This window comes from Tachysurus vachellii, chromosome 14 (assembly GCF_030014155.1).
Source record: "Tachysurus vachellii isolate PV-2020 chromosome 14, HZAU_Pvac_v1, whole genome shotgun sequence".
Lineage (NCBI taxonomy): Eukaryota > Metazoa > Chordata > Actinopteri > Siluriformes > Bagridae > Tachysurus > Tachysurus vachellii.
The window spans coordinates 4264526-4278471 of NC_083473.1; the positions used below are offsets into that span (position 1 = coordinate 4264526).

General features: G+C 45.3%; 1 protein-coding gene across 2 annotated transcripts in view; it reads right to left on the minus strand.

The window, feature by feature from the left end:
- The window catches only part of ctnna1 (catenin (cadherin-associated protein), alpha 1), a 96114-nt gene that overhangs the window by 45385 nt on the left and 36783 nt on the right, over nt 1–13946 (minus strand). The gene's annotated exons all lie outside the window — the stretch shown is intronic.

Genomic DNA, 13946 nt, shown 5'->3' on the forward strand with positions numbered 1-13946 from the left:
GACAACACATCGGTATGCAGCAAACAGACCATGCGCATTAGCATAGGTGTTATTTTTATATATATAAGTAAATAAATAATAAAACCCCAGTACAGCGACACTGAGAAGATCAGATCTTATGGAGATGTTTACAAGCCTTAACCCATGCAGTAGACGCTTAACAGCAACAGGAGACGGTGTAGCGTTCGGGAAGTTCTCAAAGTGATCGTTAGCGTTCACTGTAAACTGTGACTGAAGCTTCTGGCAGCGTGTTTAGATGTTCTTCGGAGGCGCTGCTAGTCGCAGGAGAGGTATTTTTGGCAGCACTTAAAATAGAAAAGGAATCACAGGCATTGTGAAGTGAGGAGCGACTAATTACCCACCACAGTAACCAGACACCCTGACTGCTGCTCACGCACACAAAATACTACTGTACACTATAACACCCCACACACAGACTGAACTCAACACACACCATACACCAAATATTACACCCAGTACCCAAACATCCAACCACACCCCTCCAATGAGTGAGAGAGAGAGAGAGAGAGAGAGAGAGAGAGAGAGAGAGAGAGAGAGAGGGGGGTTGAAAGACTAATCAGCTGGCCTAAAAAACAGGTCTTTCATTGTAAAGCTCTAAATTAAAAGAGGGCGTCAATACTGAGAGAAATGTGGAGGGCAATGAGCCGATGCAGCACATTCTTCTGTTAAAACCCTGCATAGAGACAGCAGGGGTGGGGGGAGGGGGGGGAGAGAGAGAGAGAGAGAGAGAGAGAGAGAGAGAGAGAGAGAGAGACAGAGAGAGAGAGACAGAGAGAGAGAGACAGAGAGAGAGAGACAGAGACAGAGAGAGAGAGAGACAGAGAGAGAGAGACAGAGAGAGAGAGACAGAGAGAGAGAGAGAGAAACTCAAGCTGATGAGCCACATAAATTCCACATGATCCAGGTCTTCTTCGATTCGGGTTTCCCTGAACAGTAAAGTGTGCATGTGAACAAACGCACTCATGCACACACACACACCCCCCACACACACACACCCCCACTGAAGTGTCCCTCTTCTCCGTCTTCTCGGTTCAGATCGCACGCTTTACACACTTCTGTTTTCCTTTTGTACTGTACATGTAACTTCATCTGTGTATAGTCGATAAAAAATGTGGAAGACGAAAGTTTTTGTTTTCTTTTTTCCTTAAAACGTATATTTTTAAATAAAATGTTACAAATCACGATTTGTACGGACTTCCTTAAACGTTTCGTAAGATTGGGCCTAGCTTTAATCGTGTCCTAATCCTGGTCCTGATACAGACTAAGTAGTTATTCTCCTGACCTCTTCATATCCGTGCTGATTTTTCAGCGTGAGATTTCAGAGCGAAGATCTTTGGACACCAGAGACAATGGGAATGAAATGGTTCAGACTCCAGCACTTTGCAACCCCAGTTTGCTGGTGGGGTAAAACGCAGCTGTGTCGTAAATGTATCACGAGCGATGTGAGCTACAGACGATCATCTCCCAAACGGTCATTTAGCAAACGGAGAGACAGTTTCATTTTCATTTGAAATTTTCTTCCACTAATTAGTTATATTTATGTTTTGATCCACACCTTAGTTTAAAAACACTAAGCTATAAACAGCTCAGATGTTCGTTAGTAACAGAAACTCGCTCTTTCTCTGATTAAGAGTTTTAAGAATCTAGCCTTGGAATCTGCTACCCTGAAGACATCTCCAGCTATAAAGCATCAAAAAAAGTCTTGTAGGAAGTTCGTTAGCAGTCGGGTTGCTATGAAAATGCCAAAAATCTGCTCATTAGGAGGTTCCTGGAAAGCAACCTGAAGAGATTTCACAGTGGTCAAGACGCTGTGTGTTTTGTAGCAGGAGACGTTTCCGCCACTTCGTGAAACTTGTAAAGAAAAGGAACTGAACTTGAATGAAAACGTCGTTGAAGTGAATCATTAATAATCTGGCTCGAGGGTTTCGTCTCTTCCTTTCTCCGGCTCGGTGTGCTGAACAGACGGGTTTGTGGAAGTCGATCTGTTCGTGCTGGTGTAAATCTCCAGAGAGGATGAAATGTTCAGAAGAGCGTCCGTCCGCTAAACATCTGCGGTTTAATGATTAAACGATTAGGATCGATGAGCTGAGGTAACGTGCCGAAACACACTAGTACTGACCACTGGGAGGTGGGGGTGGGGGGCTGATATGTAAACAATAAATCATGAAGTGAAAGTGTGTGATTCATTTAACAGGTAACAGGCTGCAACTAACGTGAAAATTAGTTCTCCATCATTGCTGGTTGGGAATCGACGAAACAGATTTATTTGGTACGGACAAATGCTGAGTCACTGCGTCAAATGATTCAGTGGCGGTTCAAATACATCAAGCTAAATACAAGCTATAGATTCGATACCTTAACCGCCATCACCAGATATCTTTATTTCCTTATAAATTCAAATCATAATCAGATTTAACGATATTAAATACTGAACCTCTCTATAACCTGTGAAATATCCATCTGGTTCTTGGTGAATCAAGTCGCAGAAGATCCAATGGTATAAAACCAGCACACAGCTTTTTGTATCTGTAGCCTAATGTATAATACTGCAGCAGATGAACCAACAACATCCAAAACATTGCATCGTGATCTAGAAGATTCAATGGTACTAAATGCTGAATCACTGCATCGGGTGATTCAGTGGGAGTCAAACAGTGAATCGTTTGCTTGAGAGTCTAAATTAGATTTGTAGTACGATGTACTGAATGACCTTCTGTATTTATAGTTTGTTGTATAGTAGCAGGATCGAATAGTGTTGTTTCTTTATGTACTGAAATCATAATCATAGAAGATTTGGCGATTTAATGAGAGTCAAATAGCTACTCGAGGAGCTTTAAAAGTAAACCTCAAGACAAAACGGGTCCTGGGGTCCAAATTGATTGGGATGCGTTCTGTAAACATTGTAATATGAGTGATGAGAAAAGAGAAAAACACAGGATATGCAAAGATGATTTATAAATATTCATGTAGATGCTGTGGTTTTAATCCTCTGATGCAGATCAGGATTGTTGTATGAACAGCAGTTAAGATAAATAATGCAGAGAGAGAGAGAGAGAGAGAGAGAGAGAGAGAGAGAGAGAGAAAGAAAAGAGCAGAGGGCTTTGTGATTGTGTTTCAGGATGCGCTGGATTTTTCCCCTCTTTTCCCCCAACACGGCTTTTCCGACGCTGCAAAAAGGAAGCTATTAACTCCAGAGGTCACTTTTTAATTGGTCACGGCCCTCCGTGTTGGAGGTCCGTCCCTTATCCTGGGAAATAAAAGCAGATTCGTATATGGATTAAAGCTCTGTCGGGGGGAGCAAGCGAGCGAGGGGAGTTTTCTTTTCCTTCCAATTTCGTCTGTATTTGGTTGACTCCATTACGGAGTTTCCTTTAAAAGCTGGAGGTTTTCACCACATCCAAATCCTAGAGAGGCAACGAGAGCTGGCATTTTACACACAGATCACAATATGAAGCAATGTAAAAAATTATCCAAGCCTGAATCTCTGAACACCGACACGAGCTAAAGAAGGCTGCAGTGACAGCACGCGTGTGCCAAATAAAGGATTTCCTCCCTGGAGTCCCTGTGATTGAGGCCATCTAGGCGCGCATGCGGCTCGGCTCGTTCCCCTGAGATCCGGACTAATCGTTTAGAGCTGCTCCCAAACGCCGCTGTGCATAATTTCACTCTCACACATTCTACAGATCTGTTAACAGCTCGGCTCGTTACCGCACTCGCTACGCGACAGCCCGAGAAACCCTGACGACTCGTTAGAACCCGCTAGTTTTCCTGGGCGTTACGTAACTGATCGGCTGAGTCAGAGCTGTCTTGTGAACACACGTGATCCCTTTAGTGCTCATATTTCCTTGCTTTATTCCTCACTAGACCTCACTCACAAACTGTTTGCTGAAACTGGAGACTCATTCCAGAGATGTTAAAAACATTCAGCGTAATTTCCCATTCCGTCCTGCTGTGAGTCTTAAATCTGCTCCATGAAAGCAAACAGGCTCAAACCAATCAGAACAGACAACTCAATGCTTATCGAGGTCACGCTGTAAATTGGCTCAACGCGTTATTTGTATTTAAAATAGGAGAAGAGAAAAAATGAAGGTGAGGCAATCGGGGAACCACATTACCACCATGGGGCATGTTTATTACAGCACGCATCATGTAGCTCGAGTATTAATTGCCTCTTTGTTTACAAGACAGAAATTAGTCTCACTTCCCTGTAAGCATCATTTCCCCACAGAGGGTAAGAGACTGAAGCTGTGGCGCTTTGAGACACCATGAGGATGTGAAACGCTTCTACGGTTCTCTTTACACACAGAGAGGCTCAAAGCCTAACCAGAGCCTTCAGAAATCCTTCATAGAGAGAGAGAGAGAGAGAGAGAGAGAGAGAGAGAGAGAGAGAGAGAGAGAGAGAGAGAGAGAGAGAGAGAGAGAGAGAGAGATGCGAGCACATGCATGGCGATGCTGAAGTCATCACTGTGGCACAAAATCTAAATAAAAAGAGCACCAAGTTCCTTTAGCTACCTTTGTTTCAGTCCGGATGTAAAATCCTCCATGAGGGCAAACAGACTGGAGAAATGTTAGACAGAACTAATTATTCACCGTGTGAGGGAACACCACCCACACACACTGTACAAAGGCAGAAGAACGATGTCCAAACATGAGCCGAGTCAGGCAGCAGCGTGTGCCATTAAATCCGTTGTTATTATTATTATATTATTACAGATCACATCTCATGCCAACATCACCACCATCGATGCCCGTTTGTTTCTGATAGTGAAAACGGTACGTTTCCGTTAGTACGTCTACAAACGACGCTCGTGTGTGTTTATGTAATGAGCGCATGTGTGTAAAAGGTTCATGAGTCAGTCATGACGGGGCTTCAATACAATCACGGCCGCAAAATCGTCGCATTTGTTCTACACACGGTCACCAAGGAAACAGTGCTCAGCAAAAACAGATCAGAGTCTGATGGGTCTCTCACACACACACAGAGACACAAGGATACAGAGACACACACACACACACAGAGACACACGCACACACAGAGACACACGCACAGAGACACACGCACAGAGACACACAAGGATACACAGACACAGACACACAGAGGGACAGAGACACACACACAGAGAGGGACAGAGACACACACAGAGGGACAGACACACACACACACACACACAGAGAGGGACAGAGACACACACAGAGGGACAGACACACACACACACACACACAGAGGGACAGAGACACACACACACAGAGGGACAGAGACACACACACACACACACACACAGGGACAGAGACACACACACACAGAGGGACAGAGACACACACACACAGAGGGACAGAGACACACACACACAGAGGGACAGGGACACACACACACACAGAGGGACAGAGACACACAGAGGGACAGAGACACACACACACAGAGGGACAGAGACACACACACACAGAGGGACAGAGACACACACACAGAGGGACAGAGACACACACAGAGGGACAGAGACACACACACACACACACACACACACAGAGGGACAGAGACACACACACACACAGAGGGACAGAGACACACACACACACACACAGAGGGACAGAGACACACACACACACACACACAGAGGGACAGAGACACACACACACACACACAGAGGGACAGAGACACACACACACACAGAGGGACAGAGACACACACACACACACACACACACAGAGGGACAGACACACAGACACACACACACACACAGAGGGACAGAGACACACACACACACACACACACACAGAGGGACAGAGACACACACACAGAGGGACAGAGACACACACACACACACACAGAGGGACAGAGACACACACACACACAGAGGGACAGAGACACACACACACACAGAGGGACAGAGACACACACACACACAGAGGGACAGAGACACACACACACACACACAGAGGGACAGAGACACACACACACACACAGAGGGACAGAGACACACACACACACACAGAGGGACAGAGACACACACACACAGAGGGACAGAGACACACACACAGAGGGACAGAGACACACACACACACACACAGAGGGACAGAGACACACACACAGAGGGACACAGACACACACACACAGAGGGACAGAGACACACACACACAGAGGGACAGAGACACACACACAGAGGGACACAGACACACACACACACAGAGGGACACAGACACACACACACACAGAGGGACACAGACACACACACACAGAGGGACACAGACACACACACACAGAGGGACACAGACACACACACACACAGAGGGACACAGACACACACACACACAGAGGGACACAGACACACACACACACAGAGGGACAGACACACACACAGAGGGACACACACACACAGAGGGACACACACACACACACAGAGGGACACACACACACACACAGAGGGACACACACACACACACAGAGGGACACACACACACACACAGAGGGACACAGACACACACACAGAGGGACACAGACACACACACACACACAGAGGGACACAGACACACACACACACAGAGGGACACAGACACACACACACACACACACAGAGGGACACAGACACACACACACACACAGAGGGACACAGACACACACACACACACAGAGGGACACAGACACACACACAGAGGGACACAGACAGACACACACACAGAGGGACACAGACAGACAGACACACAGAGGGACACAGACAGACAGACACACAGAGGGACACAGACAGACAGACACACAGACACACTTCAATCTGCAAGAGTCGGTATAAAATATTTAAAAAATAATAAATTTTAAAAATACATTTTTCAGAGCTGGAAAAAAAAATCAGAAACTGTTTGTATTACTAAATTCCCCCAGGTGCAAATTTCAGATGAAACACAAGGTGCTTGCAGTTAAAGAACGTGACGACGTTCGACTCGCAGAGCCGATCGTTCTGCAGCGGGACGGAAAACAAGAGATTGCGGCGGTGCTTTATTACTTGGTCTTTGCCGTGAGGAAGAGAAAAGAAAGGCTGCTATCAGAAGCATAGATTGCTGTTGGTTTGTCGATATGGCAGATTTAGCTGATGAAAGTGAACCGTCGAAGACGCTTTGTGTGTGTTTTATAAAATGGCCTCAGAGATGAAGAGTAAAACGTGAACGTGCGCTTGCTTTGTTTTCTTTAACACCTCTCAGGCGTGAAAACTCCATGCAGCGTGAATCTCAAAGCATCAAATAATTAAGCATGAAGATCCTCAGAGGAAAGAAAACGAAGTGGGAAGAACTCAAAATCTAGATAGCTGCAACTACAAACAGGCTTCTAAAGGATTATTAGAGTTCACCAACTTTTTTTTTTATAGCTCAAGCTGAACGCTTCTACGAACCAGCGACTGGATTACATCAGTGCGCCACTTTTTTCATGGCTAGAGGCTTTGGCTTATTAACAGTTTCTAATTATGTCCCATTGTGTAACGCTCGTTAGTCACAGAGCCCCAACTGCAGCAGAAACCTCTTCTGGACAAAGAAAGGGTTCTTCTCTTCCTACTGGAGGTCTCGGATTCAAACCCACTGATTTTTTTTTCTTCAATAAAGAGTGTGTGCTGTTCAACTGCAATTATACTTCTATTATGTGAATGTCTCAGGAACTTCATGAGAAAAACGATTAGCTGCCGGCTGTATGGAGAGACTGATGCTCGTCTTTTCTACCTAACTTCATAAAGCAGTCAATAAAAGATAAATGTCCAGGTGACAGTAAGTGACGTCGGAGGCACCAACACGCCGCAGCATACAATCTTTCCCTTGACCCATAAAATCACTGATGAACACGACTTCACTTTCATTTGATAATCAGAGCCAACAACTGTGTGAGTGCTACAGATACAGTCTCTCTACCTGTGTGTGTGTGTGTGTGTGTGGTTGAGTTATGTAACCCACCAAAGCAGCTGGTTGTACAGAATAGTAAGGAAGTGAGGACGACAGTCCTGTACAGGCTCTGCTTTAATAAAAACAAAGAAGCTGCATATTACAAACTGTTTAAAAACCCATCCTATTCCCCTGTCCGATCTCACTCTCCATCCCTCCCCGCCTCTCCCCCCCTCGCATCTCCCCTGCCCCTATCTCCCCACCTCTCCCTCCCTCCCCTATCCCCTGCCTCTCCCTCCCCTATCCCCTGCCTCTCCCTCCCCTATCCCCTGCCTCTCCCTCACCTCTCCCCTGCTTCTCCCCGCCTCTCCCCTCCCTCACCCTCTCCCCTCCCTCTGCTGAGGTGCTGATGAGCCATAGACCTTGTGACGTGACTGGTGTTCAGATCAGGTGGGATAAATGAATTTGCTCACCCTCGGGGAAACAAAGCTGTTTATCCTCTTCAAAGAGTCTGTATCTCTCTCTCTATCCGGTAATGATGAGAGCTTCGTTATCCCGGCGTCGCACTACACCGGACTGTAATGTAGATATTACATCAGTACTGAACTCTCTGATCTGATTGGTCAGAAGGCTGTTGATTAATAACGGAGCAACTTGAGCTGTAATTGACGTGAAAGATTAACATTAATACACACGTCCTGATGTAAGTTATTGTTTCTATAGCGACGGCTCATTCACAGACTCTGAGGAAAAAGAAAGGCTTAAACAGTCCGTATTTTGTCGTGAAGTTAACAGTAAGGACACAACCACCAGAGCTTTTGTAACACACAGAGCTGCACCTTTGGTCAGAATTAAATAAACCACATGCAAAGCAAATCGCTGTGATAGCCTTCAAAAGAAATAAAGTGTTTTTGGGAACGTGCTGTTATCGGAAAATAATCCATTTCTAGATAACAGGCTTCCGGTGTGACATAACTGCACACCTGTGGTGTTTTACTCCGTACATATTCACATCCACACAAATGTGAGCTGAGTAAAACACCTACACATCTGAATGATCTCTGTGTAATCAGGTAACCAGGTCTCTCTCTGACGCTGGAGCTCATCACCACCTACTCGAGTGCACGATTCCTGCTCTTACTGATCACGTGGTGTACAGCGGCTGTCACAAACAGACCACACCCTGATGACCACACCACACATGCAGACTGCTTTTTCCAGAAGAGCCGGAGCGATGTCTAGAAAGCAGACAGATTTATCTCGGAGTAATTTATTTTGGGATCCCTGAGGGAATGCGGTAACTGACCGAGCTATAAATCGGACCCTTGAGGCTGCTTGCTGGCTTTTGTGCTGAACGATTTCTGTTTGTTTTTATCCAGCGCAGTGTTAAGTAAGCCTAACGGTGGCAGAGCAGGTAGTATTCAGTAGCCGGTGAGTGGGAGGACGCGCCAAACTCACAAACCCACCGCAGCCTGCCAAGTTCAAGGACTGTGGGCTTTCATTATGAGCTTCCAATAAATCTCAAAAATGCTTACGGGGAAGGACGTATCGATCTGGACACGGACTCATCAGCAAACACCTCACTAATGTATTTACAGCCTCACGCATCTAAAAGCCCTTCCTCGCTTGGGTCAGTGGCCGATCCAAAGCACAAACGGCACCCCGCCCCCCGCCACGCCCGCACCCCACCACGCCCGCGCGCACCCAGAACTTTAGGTTACAAGGTTTTTTCCCCTAATCTAAATTCGCATTTGAATATTTAGATTTTATTCGTGCCAGATGAATATCAGCTTGGTGTAAACCGCTAGTGATCTACAGTCTCGCACTAGGATTTCTTACCATGCTGTACCTTTAAGTTAATTAGCCTTGCAGCCCTCCGACTGTACACAGGATTATTATTGCTAATAATATTTGCTATCAGAAGAAAGGTTCACCTTATTAATCCAAATCAGCAAGTGGAACTTGCTCTCTAGTGACCACAGAGAATAAAATTAGACAATACACACATCTCCAGTAATAGGAAAAGCCATATTCAGAGTTGAGCGCTATTAGCTCGCCGGATTAGCGACGTGATTCGCGAAGATTTCCATGATGGTGTTTTTTTTTCCTCTACAAACTGCTTTGAGCTATTAAACGTTTCAGCTGAATTAATCTTGAACACTGATGCCGGGTTTCTCGATGTTCGGACGTTCATGAATATTAACGGTCACATCTTAAAGCGGAGGTCAGATACGCTAGGTGTGTCATCTGCAAATAAGGACAAATGAGAAAGGATTATAAAGCCTGACGCAGGGAACGTGAGGATGTGGGTTCAGGACGGAACGGTCATGTCGCTGTACGACGTTACACACTAACTCTACACTCACACATGACAAAGATGTAAATAAAAGGTTGCTGGTCACTTTAACTTCTTTATTTCCTCCTGCAGTTACTTCCCAGATCCACGGGGTCAACTTACCAAGCGAATATGAGCTGGTTCTGTCCTCTGCGCCGTGCGTTCACCTCTGATTTATTTATTAGCCTTGTTTTTGTTTTGTTTTTTGTCTAGTAAAGTCATTAGTAATTTGAAGTGTGTTTTTTTTTTTTTTATCTGAATTAAACAGAATATATTTTATTTAAATTCTTTTTTTTTCCTTTTTTGATATGAAATTACAGGTTTTTTTTTATCTAAACTTACCTCTGAAAAATTCTGCTTTTATTAAAAAAAATAAAATTGCCAATTTTTCTGCTTTTATTTTGACATGGATTTATAATTGTTTGTTTGGGGGGAAAAGCCTCAAAATTCAAATGATACAGACTTTTACATCAATTTCTTTCTATGGGGTTCATCAGATGCATAAGATTTGGCCCAATGTTCATATCTGGAGTGTTGGGCACAAAGAAATGGTAAGGAAGTGGTAAAGGAAAAGATGGCTAAAATATTACTCTACGTTCTAACAGCCAGAAAACATTTTTAATAATGGTATCCGTGTGTTTTTTTCCCCCACTCATGAGAATAACTACAGGTATAAATTAGACTTGTTTTGTCACTTGTTTGTATGAGTACATGGTTTGAACTCCACTGTATTTAGTCCTCATAGTTACAGTTAATTCACTGAAGGAGTTTTGAGCTCTGGCCTTTAAACATCATCATCACTTCTAGGTTTGTTCAGTCTGTATGATAAGAAATGAGCGGTATATAAACTCGGCCCAGACCGGGCCTTCTACTGCCGTCAGAAACCCTGCAGTTCTTTACATTATGCAGGCTTACAAGACCTTTTCATTTCTCACGCTTCCTTCACCCATCAGCAGCGACGCTCTGGTGCAGGAGAACGAAGCGCATCATGGCTCCTATGACGAAACGCACGGTGGACATCAGACACAAAGTGGAAGACGAGAGTTAAGCAGCTGTCAGTGGTCTGGTTAGGAATCTCCAGGAGATGGAGTCTGGATTCACCTGCCCTCAGAGACGCTTCCATCACCATCACAGCTCAGGGCTGTCAGCTCCTATCGAACCATTTAGTGCTGCGCCGTGCGTGCTGTGCTTCTTCAGCGAGTGCTGCTCGGACTGAACCGAAGCTGAACTCAGAGAGCGCTTCTCGAAGGAGGGTCAGAACGTGCAAATAAAAAATTAAATATATAAATAAAACAAACCAGAAAAAAGAGGCACATCTTGATTGTTAGCACAGCCTGGAAAATGTTCTGCCAAAATCATCCCACCATCACCGATGAGGGCCAGAACATGCAGCCAGAGGATCATTCAACATCTTTCTGTATGAGACAAACTCAGCATCACTGAGAAAATGAGGGAAGCTCCAGACAAACACAGACAGACGATTGAAGCGCAATCAACATGCCTCCAGCTTTCTATGTAACAGGGTCAGGAATCGTGTGATCAGATAATTAATAAAGTAAACAGGAGATGATTCCATTTTAAAAAGCCAGAGTGAAGAACAACAGCCCTTGTTTACATCGTAGAGATGTTCAGGGGTGATTAATGCATCATGTGAATTTGTTTAAAAGCCTTTTCAGTCAAAAATCAAACAAAAAAGTAGAGACAGACAGAAACAGACAGGAACATCAGGGTTAGAGAAAAAAAAAAAGGCAGAAGGAAAAACATTAACCGTGTTTGGTTCTTTCCCTGAACATCACGTCACACTGAGATTCGTCCCTTTACTTAAGAGCTGCCGCTGGCGAAGGTCACGTAATCCAGCAGATCTGACCGCAGGATGCTTAAAGAAATAAAAAGACTTTATGATGAAGTTTTGAGTGGAGGGATTTTTAAAAACCTTTTAGGTCAAACAGAATTCTGTTGTGGGAGATTCAGAGGCAATTATTCCTGGATAAATCTCTGACAGGGAGGAAAAGTGATTAATTTCTCTCTCTGGGCGATTTGTTAGAAGATTCAGGAAGAGGACAATTAAAGCTTTCATAGATTCGTCTTTACAGATCAGATGCCGTAATTGTAGAAACAATACTAATGGCAGAGAGAGAGAGAGAGAGAGAGAGAGAGTGGGGGGAAGGAGACAGAGAGAGACAGAAATTGCGAGAGAGAGAGAGTGCAAGAGAGAAAGAGACAGAGCGAGACAGAGCGAGCGAGAGAGAGACAGACAGAGAGAGAGAGAGCGAGCAAGCAAGAGAGAGCGAGGGAGCAAGCGAGAGCGAGCAGGGGGAGGGGGGGGGACAGAGAGAGCGAGACAGAAATTGCAAGAGAGAGAGTGCAAGAGAGAAAGAGACAGAGCGAGAGAGACACAGAGAGAGAGAGCGAGAGAGAGCACGAGAGAGAGAGAGCAAGGGGGGGAGACAGAGCCAGAGAGAGACACACACAGAAATTGCAAGAGAGAGAGCCAGAGAGAGAGAGAGAGAGAGAGTGCAAGAGAGAAAGAGACAGAGCGACAGAGAGAGAGAGACACAGAGAGAGAGAGAGAGAGAGACACAGAGAGAGAGAGAGACACAGAGAGAGACACAGAGAGAGAGAGAGCGACAGAGCGAGAGAGAGACAGAGAGAGAGAGAGACAGAGAGAGACAGAGAGAGAGCGCGACAGAGCGAGAGAGAGAGACAGAGAGAGAGGGGGAGAGAGAGAGAGAGAGAGAGAGAGAGAGAGAGAGAGAGAGAGAGAGAGACACACACAGAAATTGCAAGAGAGAGAGCCAGAGAGAGAGAGAGAGAGAGAGAGTGCAAGAGAGAAAGAGACAGAGCGACAGAGAGAGAGAGACACAGAGAGAGACACAGAGAGAGAGAGAGAGCGACAGAGCGAGAGAGAGACAGAGAGAGAGAGAGACAGAGAGAGACAGAGAGAGAGCGCGACAGAGCGAGAGGGGGAGAGAGAGAGAGAGAGAGAGAGAGAGACAGAGAGAGAGCGCGACAGAGCGAGAGAGAGAGAGACAGAGAGAGACAGAGAGAACGAGAATGAGATCTTTATTCAATCCACACCTTCGATCCCTCCCATGACGGAAAGTGGGTGATGACTGGAAAGTGACACGGAGGTGTGTTTGAATAGAAAGCATCTCTTCACACTCATCCTTGAGGGGCTTTTAGTTAAGGAGGAGATGGATTTAAAAGTGGGCCTTGTGAGGTCTAGTTAAACGCTGACAGACAACATGACCCAGATACGCTGGGGTGTGAAGGACGGAGCGTCTGAATGACTCACGTGAACATTTCATGAGACGGGTGTTAAGTCTGTTTGATGATTACAAACGGTGTGTTAATTAATAATAAAAAAAGAGAGAGACAGGTTTGTTAGAGGATTAGCAAAAAAAACCAAGCTAATAAAGACAGAGCGATGACATCACATGGCTCTGATTTTCACCTTGAACACCAGATGTAAGCGAACGCGGTGCGAAGCTGCAGTCTGACGAGGCGGAGACAACACAAAAGCTCCAATCTATTCACCTCGCGCCGGGATATTCGAGGAGACAGAACGGTCCACCGAATGGATATAAACCTACTCTCAGCTGGAACATCCATACTGAACACAGCCATCTTTCTTTATTAACACGTGTCAGAAGAGCACTTTACAGCTCCGCTGTGCTGGAGGGCAGAAAAAACACAGCCGTGTTCTGTTTGAGTCTCGAACATCTTACTCGCGTCC